At 40.2% G+C, this 10861-nt stretch overlaps 1 protein-coding gene across 1 annotated transcript in view; it reads right to left on the bottom strand.

The window, feature by feature from the left end:
- Positions 1-10861, bottom strand: part of DHX58 (DExH-box helicase 58) — a 409135-nt gene that overhangs the window by 310612 nt on the left and 87662 nt on the right. The window lies entirely within an intron of this gene.

The raw sequence follows: 10861 nt of genomic DNA, 5'->3' as shown, positions 1-10861 counted from the left end.
GGTCATTCAAGACAATGCACTTGAGCTTCTCCATGTTCAGATCACCAGAGGCAAAACCTCATACTACTTCCTTGCAAGCTATAGGTTCCCCTCTATGACCTAGGAAACCCATAACACATATTTGAGCTTACTGGAAACACTCACCATCCAAACCAATACCATATTCATGGGCAACTTTAATTAACCCACCATTAGCGGTGAATCATATACAACACCAAAAATGCAGGCACAAAGATTCCAAGAATTTGTAACCACAAACTCCCCTTCCAGACTGTCAATATGTCAACCAAGGGCACAAACATACTCTATCAGGTCCTTACTAATATGGAAGAGTGCTGCACACCCCCTTGTGTAATATCTCATGTCCTCTTTGGTGCGGTCAGACCAAGAAAGTGTCTCATCTGAAGTAAAAATAAAACCTGGAACTCCAGCTAACCCTAGGATGTTCAGGAACTACTCTAAGGCTAACTTCCTTCTATCAAGTGATAACCTGGCAAAATTTCAACCCCCCCCCCCCCCAATCCTGATAATACTGCTGCCTATGAAGAACTGTTCACATAAACCCTATGGAAGCATGTCAATTGCTGCATAGAGGCAGCTGTACCCACTAGTAATAAGTACAGAACTAACTCCAAAAACAAGCCACCCTGGTGTAATCACAACATCAATAGGCTATACAACAGAAGGAAGAAAATCATGCCAAAAATCTGGAGGTGTAGCACTTAGCAAGATAGTAGCATTCTCATTAAACCAAACAAACAACTGAGAGGACAAATAAAGTATACCATACCCATATATGGCCAAGGGCAACCACAAGGCATTCTTTAGCTATGTTCACAACCTCAAAGGCAGTACACAATTGTATGCAGAACTCTTTATTCATGGAGTCACCTGTACTGAGCCAGAACATGAAGCAAACCAAATGGCAGACAAAGTCAGATCTAACTTTACCCCTCTCCATTCTCCCCTCAGGAAATACCATCCAATATAACTCCCTCTAGTATCACAGGGGAACAGGTCCTCAATGCTCTCTCTAATACCTAGAATACTGCAGTTATGGGCCCTGCCCCTAACAATATCCCAGGCCGCTTTCAAATAGTATGAAATGTGACCTATCAGGTCATCTGGAATCACTATTTAACTGTAACCTCAGAACAGTAACCATCATTCCTATGCACAATGGTGTGTTATCTACAGACCCTGGAAAGTACAAACCCATAAGTCTCACTAGATCCACATAAAAAGCCGTGGAAATAATTATCATGGAAATGATCAATAATGATAAAATCTAATCCAATTTCCTCTCTGATCACATGCTGGAGCTCTGATCCCCTGTAGGCTTGGTCATCTGAAAGGGTACTTTTAACTGTAGAATCTTACTTGATATATTTTCTTTTCTTACCAAAGTATGACTGACATTGTCTTTTTACCCATGTTCTATATCTTTTACCTGGAGTGTTTTTATTAATTCTTGTTATATTACTATGCTCAGCATACATGATGTAACCTGTTTTGTGTATTATGCTGGATGTACTGTATTTTTATAACTTGATGTTGGAGCTTTTCTCCCCGGGCCTCCGCTGAAAATGGACCTGGGCCAGTCGGAATTTCCCGGTTAACAAATGTAAAATAAATAAAATAATAAATAATAAAATGACATAGAAAACCTCCAGACACTGAACCCAACCCAGTCTGGTTTCATTAATGACAGATCACACCTACTCAACCTGCTGGACTTCTTTGAGAAGGTCACCAAAGCAACAGATGAAAGCAAAATGGTTCACACTGCCTACCTTGACCTGGCCAAGGTAGTTAACACAATACCCAACTCGGGCATTGTTGACAAACTCAGCAGGTTAGCTATAAACTCTTATGTCACCCAGTGGATAGCCAGCTAGCTCACAGACAAAGCATAGCAGGTTAGACTTGCAGAATCCACCTTTACAAAGAGGACAGTGACCAGTGGAGTCCCTCAGGTATAAGTCCTGGGACCTCTCCTTTTTGCCATCTATTTCTCTGAAGTTTAGGCCAATGTTAAGAGCCTCTGGATGACTGACAAATTTGCAGATGATTGCAAATTAGGAGCAGTCATAGAATCCCCCCTCCGACAATAATGTTCCCCAAAAAGAGCTGACACAGATGAATAACTGGTGTCAGAGAAACTGACTAAAATGAAATGCCAAGAAATGCATAGTAGTATCCTTTGGGAAGTCAGCCACTCCTGGGAACTATCATATTGACAACACATCCCTTAATAGAAAACCCAGTATTCAAGGACTTGGGGACACATGTAGACAATAATCTAGCCTTAACCATCGTGTATCTATGGTAGTGAGGAAATCGCACTAGGCTGTGCAACTTATAAACAAAAGTATGGTATCTAAGTCCAAGGAGGTCATTATTCCATTGTATTTGGCATTCATCAGATCTATCAATGAGTACAATGCCCCCTTTGGTATATACCTAATCAAACACATCCAACAAAAGTAATGTCCAGAGAGGATCTTCACTAAAAGAATACAGGTCATAAATAACATGCCTTATGCAGACCTCCTCAAAATCATATCTCTGTATTTTGTTTCTTACAGGCTGTTGAGGGGAGATCTATGCCTGGCATATAAGGCATCATCAGACCCCACTCGGATGGACCTCTTGCATATATGCAAAACAAACAGCACCAGAATCACCCATTCTAAAACTACTTGGTCACAATGGAAATAAACCTAAACAGACCAAAAGAAAACCCACCAAAGTGAGGGGCTTTGCCCCCACCCCCCTACTTAAATATATCAACTCCAAGATTGCACTACACTGAAGAGAGGGCAAAGTTCACCATGGTGTCCAAGTGGTTCCTTTCACAGGGAAAGGATTTTGGCAGTCCGCTGTTTTGGTAAAATGCAGCTTCGGAGAAATGGGGTCGGGTAAGTAAAATTTGGTTAAATATAACTTTGTTCAAAGACAGTAGACCCATGTATATATATATATATATATATATATATATATATATATATATATATATATATATATATATATATATTTATATATATATATATATATATATATATATATATATATATATATATATATATATATATATGGGAGGGGGAGAATATACACACTTGCTCATGGCATGGGCAGTTTACAGGATCACTGGTTCACTTATAGCTTGTCTTTGGGATGTGGTAGGAAACCATGGCACCCAGTGAAAATTCACAAAGACACATGTAGAAAATTCTGATCAAATTCTGACGATACCCTAGCCAAGAACAGACTGGAAACCCAAGTTCTAATTGTTTAAAATTATTAATCTGAATGTGCTGCATCTCTATTGGAATTAAAACCCCACATATTTGTTTTAATTAAATGACAGAACTGTTACTGAAAAAAATAGTACTGTCATTCAGGAGGAGAGAAGTGATTGATTTCACTTCTAAGTGTATACACATAATGCAGTACAATAAATCTCAAAGTTTACAATACAGAGAATTATGATCAGGTCTCAGATCATAAGCAAATTATTGCGTTCAAGAGATGGGTGCCAAGAAATTCATCTCAAGAGCAAAGCTCAAGAGGTGAATGTTGACATCCATACCAAGAACACATAATAATCCATTCTGATCAGAATCCTCATTCTTTGTAGTGCATGGAGATTTATCTGCTCAGTGTTCTACTAGTCACTCAAAGTACATAAAAAATAGTATCTTCTGCCAGTAAAGCAGTGGGAAGTGGTTGATGTCCTTACATATTCCCTGTGTAAGGGAAGCAGTTTGAATCAAAACCGTTCTTATAATCTAGCACACGATACGCAGAAATGGGAACTGAAACAAAGGCGTTTCATGTGCTGCTGCTGTTTACTCATTGGCACTGTCAGCTTTTAATGCAGACTGAATTGTTAAGCACCCTTCTAAGTGTTGTTAAGGGTGGGTCTTGTGCTAGAGCAGTGCTGGGCCTGGATATCATTTAAATGTAATCATTTTTTCAGCTTCGATTTTATAATGCTTTTTTGGTAGCTATTTCTTTGATCCAAAGAAGACAATACCTTAAATGGTGCAGCAAGTCAATGAATTAACTGTAAAATTATGAAATACCATCCATTTATTCCAGCTAATACACAATTTATGATTTGTAGGTAGTAGGTTTTTATATCTCTAACTTTGAAAGCCAAATCAGCAGTTTGGTTGAAAACTACCATAGTTAAAATTTTAGTATCCAGAACAAAAACCCATTCAGCCTCTGAGAAGTAGAAGAAATTCATATAAAATGGTGTTTGCAGCAGCATTGTAATCATCCATTCAATGAGCACATATTTGAAAGATATAAACACTTAATACAGCTTTACTCTAAGTGGCAGAAAAGGAACGTCTAATTAAGCTCCAAAACTGAACAAACAAGATATTAAAGCTGCTGCAAACAGAAAATAAATAATAAATAGCCTATTTGTCTTATAGAAGCCAAGCAACTTTTTATACTCATAACTTGCTGCCTCATTTGGATTGGTACACTGCAGTTGTTAGATCAATATTTGGGCCTAAAATCAGTACACACACACACACACACACACACACACATATATATATATATATATATATATATATATATATATATATATATATATATATATATTTTTTTTTTTTTTTTTCCAGTAACGTGGGGAGTGCAGGGGTCACCACCTTTTTTTTTAGAATTTTGAGTTACACTTCATGGTAAAAAAACAGTGAATTTTAACTCATGGTAGTGTAGTTCTATTTAATGTAGGTAAAGCTAATTGATGTTGACAGTTATGTAATAGGATGAGCGTAACAGCTGACAGGTTTGTTGAATAATTGTATAGTTGCTATGATATGCTGCATCAAATGCTGATGTTTTTCAACTGCTAATAGATTCTTTTTTTATTCTATGCATATGGAAGTTAGCCTTTTGTCCCAACAATAACTTGGGGCAGTACATTAAGTAACTAAGAAGTCTGGTTACTTATTTAGACTGTTGATTTGTGAAGAGATTGACAGTGCTTGAAAAGTCCTCATGTAATTTAATATGTGAATCTCTCCCATTGACTGCATGAGTTAAATGTTCAGGTGACTGTAGATTGGTGTGTTGTATGACCCCCATTTGTATGTGTTGAGGCATGTAGTTTGGCATGCCTAACATCATGAGTTGTTACTGTTCTCAGGTTATTTAGATGAGACTTCCAGAAGGATTCTAAAGTCCCTTATGGATGACATCACACTCCAACCACTGGATTTGTTAGATGTAATTGTGATCTGGAAAGCATTGCAACATTGTTAACTTGAAAGTGAAGTTCATGCATTTTGAAGGGGGAGGACTTAGTTGATATACCAAGTAAGGAGAGTGACCGTAATAAAATAGATTATGAACCAGTGTAAAAAGAATCTGTGCTCCTGTTCATTCCACTGGTAGCCATTTTCCTTTCTGTATGGTAATACAGTTGTTTTTCTCTGCTGTTCTAGGCTGTTAAATATTCATCCATGTTGGACTATTGTTTGTAGATGTTTTGTGTCTGAAGAAAGTCCCAGTGAGTATATAGGCTTTAGCTTACATCTCCTGAGAGAAGTCTGCTCTGTTCATGTTAAGACATTTATCTTGTGATTTGCTTTAGTAATCACTTTGTTTGTGAGGAATCAAACAAAGCGTAGTACCCATTTCACATTCACATTTATTGAGAGTGTGAAAGTAGTTTGCGTAATGTCTGAAACTTCTAGCCTTTCAGTCCATTTAGTATTCCAGAAAACTTAACATCTGTTGATGCTCTGTTTTTAAGTCCTGTAATTTCTTTCTTTATACTATGTTGTTCAAAGATTTTAACAATTCTTGTACTAAAGCATACATTACTTCTTCACTCAAAGTATTTCTTTGAGATTCCTCAAAAGATTATAATTTGAGATTTGATGATTAGAAAAAAGTCTCTGTAAGCTGCCGACTAATTTTTATAAGGTCTTCCATCACACCCGGCAGAGTAGCAGAGAAATAATTACTGTTACATTTCTTAAAAGAGGCTGCAGGTTACAATCTCTTTACATGGTTAAGTCTCTAGGGAAAGTTAATAGGTTCATAGGTTGGTACTAGGCTATCGGCCCTAGGGCCTATACAAGCCTAGCCCTAACAATTCCCTGGCTATTTCTTCCCACACTATTTACTTTCCTGGACCCCTGTCTAGCAGGGCGACTGACGTGATCCCCAGGGTCAGTTTTCTTTCTCCCATCCAATTGTCAAGGTTCCTTTTGAAGAGGGCCAAAGAGGCGCTCTGCTTGACATGTATGGGCAGTCTATTCCAGAGTCTGGGGAGTCTCTGCATCAGGAACCTATCCCTCCAGCATGTTTTGTTTATTGTGATGACAAGGTTTAGATCCCTGGAGCATGTGGCTCTGAGGGATTGGGATTTCCTTAAGTGTAGCATGTCCAACAGCTCTGGGTTTGACATGGCCTTGTATATTATGCAGAGATCACCTCTGAGTAGATGATATGCGACAGAGTATAGCTGGAGTTTTTTAAGGTGGTCAGCATATGGCATCTGTTTTAGGCCTGTAATTCTTTTAGTGACGTATTTCTGCTGCCTTTTCCAGTTGTTGCAGATGTCTTCAGAGGTACATACCAAATGGGGCGTTGTATTCTATAATGGGTCTAATGAGGGATGAGTACAGTGGGACAATGACCTCCTTTTTTCCTGGATGAAAAGCCCTTTGTGATGAGGTTTTCCCCATAGAAGGCTTTCCTTACTGTTGTGGCAATGTGGTTATCGAAGGTGAGACCACTGTCCACCTGTGTCCCTAAGTCTCTTATCACACTTTCACTATTTAGTGTACTGCCACCTATGTGGTAATTCACGGGTACATGTTTTTTCCCAATGGGGATAACTATACATTTCTTGGCATTGAGCTTGAGCACAGGGCTCTGGCACCAAGCATCTGTTTCTGTAAGGCCTTTTTGTAGAGTATCCACATCATTTGGGGATTCAATAATGGCTCCCAGTTTACAGCCATCTGCAAACTTTGTTAGCCAGAGTCCCTCAGTGTTGGCCTGTACTTCAGAGAAGTAGATGCCAAACAAGAGCGGTCCCAGGACTAAACCCTGAGGTACTCCACTTGTCACTTGTCTGGAGCTGGATTTGGAGTCAGCTACTTTTACAGTGTGGGTTCTGTCAGTAAGCCAGTTGGCAATCCATCAAGTGACGTAGGGATTAATGCCCAGCTTAGTAAGTTTAAGATCTGAACATTGGTTATTTCATGGTTGTAATTTTTATGTGTTTACTCAGGGCTTGCCTTCCATAAAAAAATGCATATTTCAGTCTTTGTGGATGGTTAGACATATTCTCACATCAGTTGTGAGCAAGCTGTTCATTTACAGGAAGTCACATCTTGACTGCTCAAAGGGGGTTCTCTAAACTTATGCCTAGATACATACTTTGGTTTTGCGTGATACTTGATACAGTAATAAATAACATTTCCTTTGGGCATCTATCTTAATCAGAGTGTAACTACAAAATGAACTTCTTTTGGTATTATTTACATAAACATTGTTAAAACTTGTTAGTTTTGGCTTGTGTTTCATTGTTCTGAATAGCTTTGATGGTTTGGCTTCTTTTTAAAGGAGAATTGTTTCAAGTAGAACAATCCAGTTGTCAAAAGTAAGCAATACATTTTTTTCTGAAGAATAGTTTTTATCTCTTATTCTAGATTTAAAATGTTGACTTCATCAGCTACCAATACTTCTATGTAAGCAAACCACAGCTATTAAATTCCAACCCATCATCAGACACCGCTACCTTTATCTCAACCTTTTGTTAAGTGAAAAAGAAACAGGAGTACTCATTGTTCACTAATCACAATATAACACCGAATGATTATGAAACTGTACTGTTTACATGCCTGCAGTTTTCCTCTTCATCTACAGAACTGAAACTGCAACGCCGGTTAAACAAGGTTAAACTATTTCTGGCTCCGTAAAGTGTGCTCTTCATTTTTTCCCTTAGAACTGCTCTACTTGTAATCTAAACAGTCTATTCTCTGCCTGTAAAGCTCAGCACTTGTTCCTAAAGCATTTTTTAGTCAGGTAAAGCACTTCTATATTATACAAAGTACTTCACTAGCTTAAAACCCCCTTGAGTACCCACTTCCCTATAGGTCCTTTCTGACTCAGTTACACAGCAAACTTTTTCATTTCTTCTAGCATGTCAAAGGGTCAGTTGCTAGCATCCTCTCCTGCTCAGCTGGTGAATCTGTGAATATTGAGGCAATGTTACAATTGCCTCATGTACACAGACAACCCTCTCCTCCTCCCACAAAACACAAATACATGCGAGAGATGCAACTATATAGCCAAACTGGAGGCTGAGCTCTCTCAACTCAGGACTGGCAAAACCAGACAGGAGGAGAAGGTAACCACACACACCATAAACCCAGTCTCACATAGAACTATCACAACTACAAATCAAACACATAAACACACAAAGACATACTCGGAGGCACTGATCAAAAATCTACCAAAACAGCAGAGGCCACCAAAGCAGACACCCAAACAACTGCCACCTCATGACATAACACAAGCAACACATAGATCACAAAGTCAGTGTGCAAATCAGTCACAGCCCTTAAGGCCAAACACAATTCCAGACACACTTGTCATAGGTGACTCCATAGTCAGACACACTGACGTCCCACTCACCAGACTGAACAAGGAGAGGGTCACAGAAAGCTGCCTGTCGGGCGCTAGAACCCGCCACATAACACAAGCACTCAGGTCACTCCACAGCAAGTACAAGTATGACTCAGTCATTGTCCATGCCGGTGTGAATGACCTGAGACGTACCTCCCTGGACTACATGAAAAGAGACATAAAGGAGCTCTCAGATTATGTAGCCCAGGCTGGTATGACCCTGACCCTGAGCAGTATCCTACCTTCACCAAGAATGTTGCCACAATACAGAGACAAAATGATCAGTTTTAATAATTGGCTTAATTTCTGGTGTCATTCTAAGGGGATCCAATGTCTGTCTGCCTGGAATGACATGCTTGACAAGCCACGCTGCTTCGCAAGTGACGGCTTGCACCTGTCACCCCTGGGTTTCCGGATATTGGCAAAGGCTCTTGCCACCCCCATAGTGCCTTTTTCAGACAAGGCTCAAATTCTAAACCCACCGCCCTAGAAAACAATAATGGAAAAAAACTAAGGGTAATGCTGCTCAATGCCAGAAGTCTAAATCTCAAGATGCACGTCCTCGAAGCCCTCCTCAGTATGGAGAACATCGATGACTGTGCTGTGACTGAAACCTGGTTCAAGGCTCCTGAGAGCACCCTGGCACTATCAGGTTTTACCTCATATCATGCGTTCTGGCCCCAAAACCCGGACCATACCACAAAAGGAGGGGGTGTATCCATATTCATCAAGGATACCCACACCTCCAGGCTGGTGGCAACTCACAAAGCAAGAGACCATTCAGGTGCAATTAACCATAGGCAAAACTGCTCTACAGTTTGTAGCATGTTACAGGCCACCCTCTCAAACTCAGGAACCCCACACAGCCTTCCTGAAGACACTGGAGAGTATAAATGTCTCTCCAAACACCATCATATTGGGTGACTTCAACTACCCAAACATAGACTGGGAACATTACTCAAGCCCCAATACCCTAGCCCAAAGGTTCCTGGAGTTCATAAACTCAAATGCTATGGAACAACTTGTCACCATTCCCACAAGAGGTGAAAATATACTAGACCTGATCATCACAAACATGGGGAAAAAATACTCCACACCGGAAGTATATCCCTCATTGGTGAGATCAGACCATAAACTAATCTCACTGGAGATCCACATCCCGCCCCACCCCCAACAAAAAAGACCACAGTGAAGAACTTCTCAAAAGCCAACTTCACACTTCTTAAGACTGGTGTGGTATCCTTCAAGGCCCCTGAGCCATTGGAAACCGCAACCCACGCTGCTGAATCCCTTACAAATGCTTTCTACGAGCACCTCCAGGATTGCATGGATCAAGCAATCCCAAATAAAATCAAGACCCTTTCCACCAAAGGCAAGCGCCCGATCTGGTGGACCCCAGCCATAAACAAACTTTACAACAAGAGGAGAAAGCTACTACAAGATAGAGCAAAATCCCTAAAAGGGAAGACATCTCTGATCAATACTAGTAAACTACGATCACTCATAAAATCATCCAAGGCCAACTTTGAGAGAAAAATCGCCAAGGACTCAAAAGACAATCATAAGGCCTTCTTTAGCTATGTTAGAAATCTGGGTGGAAACTCCCAGATATGCTCAGAATTAGTCCAAAATGATACAAAAATCACTGAACCCACAGACATTGCAAACATACTCGCAGACAGGTTCAGTGAAAATTTCTCCTCCCTCCCCCAAAAGGAGAAATATCTATCCCAGCAGAGTGTAGCCTCCCAATCATCTCAAATGCCCAGGTGAGAGCTGCTCTCTCTAAAGCTAAAAACACAGCATCAATGGGACCGGATGGTGTCCCTGGCTGTGTGCTACCTAACTCAATGAGGAACTAAACCCACACATAAGGCTGCTGTTTAATCTTAGCCTTACCACAGGATACGTACCCAAAGAGTGGCGTATGGCAACTGTGGTCCCACTCCACAAAGGCGGTGCTTCTACAGACCCTGATAATTACCGCCCCATAAGCTTAACAAGCCTGGTCTGCAAAGCTATGGAGAGGATCATAATGGAACTCATAAATAAAGACATAGGGGACCTACAGACATTGGATCCTACCCAATTCAGCTTTGTCAAGGGCAGATCATGCCTCTTGAACTTGGTCGACTTTTGAAACAGTCACCAAGGCCATTGATGAAGGTAAGGCAGTTCACACAGCCTACCT

This window comes from Protopterus annectens, chromosome 13.part0 (genome assembly GCF_019279795.1).
Source record: "Protopterus annectens isolate FY-2018-M chromosome 13.part0, PAN1.0, whole genome shotgun sequence".
Classification (NCBI taxonomy): Eukaryota; Metazoa; Chordata; order Ceratodontiformes; family Protopteridae; genus Protopterus; species Protopterus annectens.
The sequence above is the reverse complement of the archived record's forward strand: the minus strand, read 5'-3'. Positions and strand labels throughout refer to the sequence as shown.